Source organism: Oryzias latipes, chromosome 17 (assembly GCF_053564925.1).
Source record: "Oryzias latipes strain Hd-rR chromosome 17, Olatipes_Hd-rR_3.1".
Lineage (NCBI taxonomy): Eukaryota > Metazoa > Chordata > Actinopteri > Beloniformes > Adrianichthyidae > Oryzias > Oryzias latipes.
The window spans coordinates 7,565,290-7,573,623 of NC_136253.1; positions in this window are offsets into that span (position 1 = coordinate 7,565,290).

An 8,334-nucleotide genomic window follows, 5' to 3' on the forward strand; every position below is an offset into this window, starting at 1 on the left:
CAATATGAACACTGTGAGGAATGCCGTTCAATCCCTGGACCCAGAAGTCATGGCTGCCATATCAACCATGCCAGCCACTTCCCAATTGCTTCTGGATGCAGTCCAAACCCCAGGAGCGTTCTTCTGTCAATCTGAAGTGGCAGTAGCTTTACTGGAGTTAGCTCATGTCATACCAGATTTAGAATTCGGAGAAGAAAATGACATTGCTGACTTCATCAATCCTTTGTTGTGCTGGCTGAAAGACTGTGGAGTCCAAGCAAATCTCCACATGCACCAAGAAAGTAGATGTCACAAGTGCCAGAACATCTCATGTGGGTTCAATGATTTGGGGAACATGTTCTTCCTTCCACCGCAACCAGGAAACACAGATTCCATCGCCTCACTTCTTGGCAGCAACGCTGAAAATATCTGCTCCAACATAAAGTGTCAGTTTTGCTCATCAAATGTGGAAACGGCAATCTCTTTTGGTGACTGTGACATATTTCCCTTGTATGTGCCAAGACAGTCTGCAGTCAGGGAAAAAATCAGACCAGATAGTTCCATCTATGTTCCTATCAATGGCAAGAAGGAACAATTCAACCTGTCCTCTGTCATTTGCCACAGAAGCAGTCACTTTTACACCTACGTTGCCAAAGATGGTGTCATTCTGAAAGCAAACGACAGTCGGATCTCTGTAGCAGATGAGACCTGTCTGGCTGACATTAGCTTACATGGAATCATCTTCCTCTATGAAAAATGCAAAGAAACAACTGCTGTCAATCACATGGACGTGTCTGCTAAACATGAGGAAAATGTAGCTCAGCAAGACACCATGAGGCCACAAGAAGACATGTCCAGCCGCAAGTCTGAACACAAGGTAGATTATGTGGAATTGTTCAGAAGGAAAACAGCAAGGAATAAAGGGAAAAAGAAAATCCTGGGACAGTTAAAAACTGCTGGAGGAGGTTCAGAACCAAAAAGACGAACCAATTCAAAAAAAGCCTGAAGTGGGAACAGTGTGTGTTGGACCTGAAGAAACTAAGGTCAATTAGGGACAAAAGACTTTAACATGATCAACGTCATGCTTTTCCAACGTTTCTGTGGATATTCTAGATAAAGATTTTAGTCCTTTTTCCACAAACGTTATGATTGATAGACATTACTGAACACACACAAGGAATCTAAGGGCAAAGAGAACAAAAAGTCTAAAAGTCTTTAAATAGATGTCATGTATTGATTTTTATCATCTTTATTCTCTGTTTAAAGTTTTCATGTGGGGATCTTTTCTACCAGGGCTTGCTGGTTTGGTCTGGGGTTGTTGCCGCAGTGCTCGCCCTTGCTGGGGCGGCTGGGGGCCACGCCTGTGGCGTGGACCCTGTAGCTGTCCGCTATGGGTGGGCGCCGTGGTGATGATAAGTGGCTGAGCTGCTCCTGGTATGAGATCCCCAAGCCATCAATTCTTATAGTTAGTTATTATTTATTTATTATTTTTTGTTATTTTAGGGTATTTTTTTCTGCATGTGTTTATGGGGGGGGGGGGGGGGGCGTCAAAGGGGTTGGTTGGTTTTCTTTTCTTTTTGTATTTTGTTGTTGTATAATTGTAAAACTGTTTTATACATAGAAAGAGGTATGGAAAGAGTATGTGCATATATGGTAAAGAGAGGTTTTGTATAAATAGTAATATAAATAGCCCAAAACACACACACACTTTTTTAGGGGTTTTCTCCGGGATGCTCCGGTTTCCCCCTGCATGAGCCGCACAACAGAAAAAAATGTTACTAAACACGCACAAGTGAAAGAAAGAAAGCTGAAAAACATTCTACTTATAATCTCCACACCTCCTGCAAAGTTTCTGCAGATTCAAGCTTTTGTTCTTTTTTTACTTTACCATAAAGTCCCCCTGACCCAAACACACACACCTTTTTAGGGGTTTTCTCCGGGATGCTCCGGTTTCCCCCCTACAAAAAAAGATTTTCAATGCACCGAAGAATTAGGATTGAATGATGTGGAGGACTATAAATCCCCTCCAGAAACATTCTACACATGACTGCAAATCACAAAGAAAAGGTAAAATTAAGTGTGCAGATGTGTCTGACCATAACTTTCTATGTGTAAAAAAATATTTTAAATAGAAAGAAACAAACCACATGGAGATTGAATTTTGGGATTTTGAATAATAAAGCAATTAGAAAAGACATAAAAACTGATATAAAACAATATTTGGAGGAAAATGATGATGGAGCAGTAGACCCTACAGTATTATGGGATACTCTTTAAGCAGCAATTAGGTAAAAACTAACAGCATAAAACAACATGGTTAAGGAAAAATTGAAATAAAAAGTATAAAGAATACTCTATAAAATGAAAAGAAATTGAACAACGGTTCAGAAAAAGAAATACAACAGAAATATACCAACAAATACAAAACACACAAAAAATCAATCAGAATATGATTAAGATTAATAAAGTTTGGCCAAGATTACCAAAGGGGTTTATTCAGACATACCTCTGGTTTGTCAGAAGATTTATAACCCCTGTTGTTAAATTAAAATATGTCCAACATAAGAGGCCTTCAGCTCTCAGCTGTTTGCTTAGCTGTTGGACAGGAAAAGTTAGAAAGAAAAAAAACAAAGCAACAAAAAAAAAATACAACAACGCAAACGCAAACATTTGAAAATAAATCTGGATGTAAAATAAATATTCTCAAATTTTGAACTTCAACTATTGCCCCTCTGAATTTATTAGAAATAACTTTAAATTCAACTGGAAGATGAAAAGTATGAAATGTCAAGGTGTGGAAATAATATTAGACTTTAAAAGCAAACATTAAGTGAAAACTGTAATTGTAATGATGGAAAGTTCTTTAATGAATTTTTGCACTCCGTGCATTTTTCCCCCGTCCTATTCATTGTTATAAAAATGAGCATTTCTGCCGGCTCAAACTTAGACATATGAGTGTTCAAGAAATTTAAGTAATTAAGATGGAGAAAAGATTAATGGAGTAATGTGACATTTAGTTAGGTAACTACGTAAATTTGAGTTGTATAAACAATTATTGAGTTTTATAGACGTAAGAAATTAGGTTGAATAAATTTAACTAAATTATTTGTTACCAATAGAAGTAATTTATTTAAGTATATATATATGCGTCACAAGGAAAATGGAAACAAGATCAGAAACTCGTGCGTTTACTTTGTCTGTTATTTTTCTCCAAGCTGAAAAGGCACAATTACACCGAAAGTGGAAAAAATGGACACTGCACAACAAAAAGACACACAAAGCACCAAGAATCGACCTCTGTTTTGATTTTGGTTGTGTGTTTTTTTATGTGACAAAAACTAATAAAAATTAAGTTTAAAAAAATGATTTGGCTCTAAATATATTATACAAAATTATTGTAAAATACATCATATCAAATAAAAAAAACAATTGGAAGCATGCCGTTTCCAAAACGTAATGCAACCACATGAGGGCACAATCCAGTGCTTTTGTGTGCCGGTCCCAAGTCCGGGTAAATGCAGAGGGTCGTTTTAGAAAAGGCATCTGATGTTAAGCTAGATATGCAAATCCCAAACAGGACAACAGCTGAAGTCCACCCCAGTCCATTAGCCTGGGGCTGCCTAGCCCTGCGTCTCTGAGGGTCACATAGTCCCCCAAGACCAGGGATGTGGATGTTGTGTGGAAGAAACAACAGCATGAAAAAATGAAGCAGATTTCAAAGTAAGGAAAAGGCTTCTAGAAACGAATCATACCGTTGGACACTCTTCTTCCTTCCAGGACAGGAAGAGTTCTTCCCCTTTGTGGCCTTAAAACGTCCTTCAGGCTTCCTATCCTGGTGCCTGGCGAGGTAAACGACCCTCTGCTTGTGTCTGGCAGGAGTTCCCAGAGTGGGACTATTCTGTCAATCCTGCTGTTGGAGACTACTGACAGACTCCTGATCTCCACCAGGACCTTCGGGACATGCTGGTGCCAACTGGGTCACCTAACCGGGCTGCAGTTCCGGAGGAGATATCTGGCCCACCGATGGTGGGCTCTTCATCCTCCTCTAGGAGAACAGTGACAGCAGCAGCCTCGTCCGGAGCATCAGGGTCCACGCAGACATCCACAACCCCGTCTGCCGGTACAGGTACTCCACCCAGATGAGCATCCCTGCAGTGAAGACGTCCTTGTCAGGTCAGGTCAGGTCATTTGCTCTGCTCTGTTGTGTCAACTTTTTTGTTACTCCGTGTGTCTTTCACATGTTTCAGTTTGGTTAGTAAATCTTTTCTGACTAACCAGAGGTATGTCTGAATAAACCCCTTTTGTAATCGAGGCCGAACTTTATTCATTTTATTTATATTTGAAAATCCTTTGTGTTGGACCAGACGGAAAAGGAAAGGAGGGAAGAACACATAAGGATGTTAGAGAGAGGGGGGGGAAGATGGGTGATTATAGAGGGGGGGGGTTTAAAATTGATGATCACATCCGCCACCTATGCCAGGGCCAGCAGGACCGCCACCGGGGCTCCCAGAGCCAGAAAGCAGGAGGCATGGGGGGGACGGAGAGTGCAGCCCCAGCCCAACCAGGAGAGCAGCCCCCTGCCGTGCCGGGAGGGCCCGACGAGGGGCCCCGCCCCAGAAGAGCACCCACAGCCTCAGACGAGCACCTCATCACCACCCAGGAGTTCTGGGCATCCCCCCGCCCCAACTCCAGGTATGAGCCAGGACCCCCAAAGAGAGACCTGCCCTGCTCTCCAGTCAGCCACCCACCCGTCTCACTGTTGCTCCAAGAGAGACCAAGGCAGGGGCCAGCCATCCCCCCCAGGAGGAGGACACCCAGGAGAAGAGGGGGTCCACAAGAAGTGTTGTTAACATGGCCCGACCAGGCTCAGCCACAGTTGGAAATTTGGTGAGGCCCAGCACTCAGGGGCAAGGACCAGAAAACCCACACCACAGGGACCCGGACACCCCCCGGCTCAGATGTGATGTGATCCCCGGCTATTGGTCTTGCCAGAAAGCTCAGGGATCCCTCTCCCTGCGTGGAGAGGGCTGCCGGGCCCAGGAAGCCAGCACCCAGGGAACACGGCCGCCGTTGCCAAGGGCCCAGTACCCATACTAGTGATGGGGTAGGAGACAGATGGTCCGAGGTCCCACCTTCTCTACAAAATGCATGTTTGTGAGGGTGTGTGTGTGCAAGCATGTTTGTTTGTATTAGTGTGTATATTTTGAGGGGTAAAAGGTGTGTGTACCAAGGGGATGCAGTTAAAAATGATGGGTAGGGTAGTGAGAGGACATGTCCTGATTACTCACAGTGATGTCCAATCACCCTCCCCACCAAGGGGCCCTTGTTTTAAACTTTAGAATATTTTTGTATCGTTTTTGTTCAGGCACCAGAATATCTCAGTTGCACACACAGACACACAAAATTCCCTCCGGTTTGTTCGTATCATTGGTCATTAAAATTTTAATGATTTAATCATTAGAATTTTCTCTTTCTGTAAATAATATTTGAAATTGAATACTTCTATGAAAGTAAATGTGTTCCAAAAAGAACGCATTTGTAGATTTTTGGTGTGCAAGTTCTCACATTCTATATTACAAGTTTTCACATCAAATCTATGAGTGCGTTCTTTTTGGAACAAATTTACCTTCATATACTTCTCTGCAAATGATTTCTATATCCTTCAGATGACACTTAAGCAGAAAAACGCCCCAAACTATAATGTTTCCACCTCCATGCTTGACAGTGGGGATGGTGTTCATGGTGTCATATGCAGCATTTCTCTTCCTCCAAACACGACAGGTTGGGTTGATACCAAAGAGCTCAGTTTTGAGGAAGTGAACTTAAGTTATTACACCTCTCTTACTTGTTATTGCTTGAAAGAGGATATGTATGCTCTTTAGCTTGTACTTTACATTTTTTGATATAAAGCAAAACAAAAAAATCCATTCATGGGAAGACTGTAGAGCAGAGGCTGTGAGTTTTTTGAGAAGCTTTGTTTTCCTGTTCAAACGTGGGACTTTGCCGACATCTGCTGTCTGACATCAAAACTACAACAACACAGTAAAAACGTTTTCAACAGTTCTACTCTTTGATACTTCTCTTCATTCTTTGCTAAACAAATATGTGTATATGAGGATCTTCAGGAAACATTCTTCATCATCGTGAAGCTTTGGCATAATTTCAATAAGGAAGATCTACCCAATGAGTTATATCGCTAGAGGAGACATCACGTGATTCCTCATGGGAGAAGGGCACCGCCATCTTGGTGAGGTCAAGTCACTGCTGCAGTGCAAGCATGTGAACACATTTTTTGCAAAATGCCAGTTCATTGTGCGGGTTTCAACTGCCAAAATCGGAGAAATGAGTCCACGAAGGAGGAAGGTAAATCATTTCACAGGTTAGTACTATAATTCCTTTCTTTTAATGCTGCAGGGGCTTCATATTACACCTGAGCCGGGGGTGTTCGTGTCCCTGGGGGATGGGTCCTGGTCCTTGCCCCTGAGCGCTGGGCCCCGCCAAACTTCCAACATGGCCGAGCCTGGTCGGGCCATATTTATAACACCCCTTGTGGGCCACCCTTTTTTCCCCGGGGTTCCCCCCTCCTGGGCGGGGGCGGCGGGCCCCTGCCTTGCTCCTCCCTGGACCAACCGTGGGCCGGGTGGGTGGCTGCCTGGAGTGCGGAGCGGGTCTCCCTTGGGGGGTCCTGGCTCGTACCTGGGGTTGGGGCGGGGGGATGCCCGGAACTCCTGGGTGGTGGTGGGGTGCTCGTCTGGGGCTGTGGGCGTCCTTCTCCGGTGGGGCCCTGCGTTGGGCTCTTCCGGCGCGGCGGGGGGGCTGCTTTCCTGGCTGGGCTGGGGCGGCGCTCTCTTTCCCTCCGCGCCTCCCTGCTCTCTGGCTCTGGGGGCTTTGCGGCGGTCCTGCTGGCCCTGGCCTGGGTGGCGGTCTTGGTCGCCCGGGGGGCAGTCGTTCCCTGCCTGTTCCCGTGTGGCGTTGGGGGAATTCCGGCTGCCGCTGCTGCTGTGGCGGGGGTCTGGGTGTGGGGGTGGCTTGGCGCTCCTCCTCCTTCTTTTCACATTCCACCATCCATTTTAGAAGAACATAAACACTCACCTGAGCACAGGTGTTAGCTCACTTTGCACTTATAGTTTGCATGATTGAATGAATGAAAGATTTCACACTAGTTGGTTTAAAGGCATAGGTATGCGTTCGTGAACACTATCTGTTTTGTGTACATGTTGACATGTGAACATTTTTTGCAGCTAGCAGGTGTGTTGATAATATTTGGGTGTGTGTGAACAGGCCCCGCCCTTTTTGTACTACATTTGAACTGTACCGTAATGATAAACAACCAGTAAACCTGTCTGCTTTATGCTGCTTCATGGTCTTACCCCCCCCTCTCACTATCACCCCCCCCCCCCCCCCTCTGACATCCCCCCCTCTTCTTCCCTTCTTTCCTTTTCCATCCGGTCCAACACCAAAGATTTTTAATCATGGTTGAAATGAATAAAAGTTTGGCCTCAATTACAAAAGGGGTTTGTTCAGTCATACCTTTGGTTTGTCTGAAGATTAATAACCCCTCTTGTTAAAGTAAAATATGTCCAACACAAGAGGCCCTCAGCTCTCATCTGCCTGTCTAGCTGTTGGACAGGACAAGTTAAAAAAAAGAAAGAAAAAAAAAAAGAAAAAGAAAAGATTTACTAACCAAACTGAAACATGACAAAACCCACGGTGTAACAAAAAAAGTTATACAATAGAGCAGAGTAGATGACCTGCCAAGGAGGAAATGAAAACCAGACACTTAAATAGGTTGAGGGCAATTGGCTAAAACGATGACAGCTGTGGATCATGATGGACCGGGAAACAGTGTGACTGAGGGAGACTCAGAACTTGACCAAAAACCACCAAAACCAAACCAAATCCTATTATTCTTACAAAAATATAGAATGCTAAACTTTACAAGAACCCTTTCAAAATATTATTGGAGATGAAGACTTTTCGTAAATAAATATATAAACAAAAATTAAATAAATAAATAAATAAATAATAACATAGCCAGACATCCCCCACAGCCTCACCACTGATGTCATCAATGGTGATGTCATCAACGGTGATGTCATCAAAGGTGATGTCTTTGCATTGTTGACTTTCAGAATATAGACTGATGTCATTTGAGGTCGTAAATGATGTCACTTGAGGTATTTTTTGTAAATCGTGTCATTTGACATCACCTGGAAAAAAGGCATAAATAGACCTGCATTTGTTTTTTGAGACATCTTATCGTGGAGCTGGACAGAGACATCTGGAAAGAAATTACGTGAAAGATGTTTGTGAAAAGTTTTGCAATGCAAAGATTTCTGCTCAGGACAGCAAGAA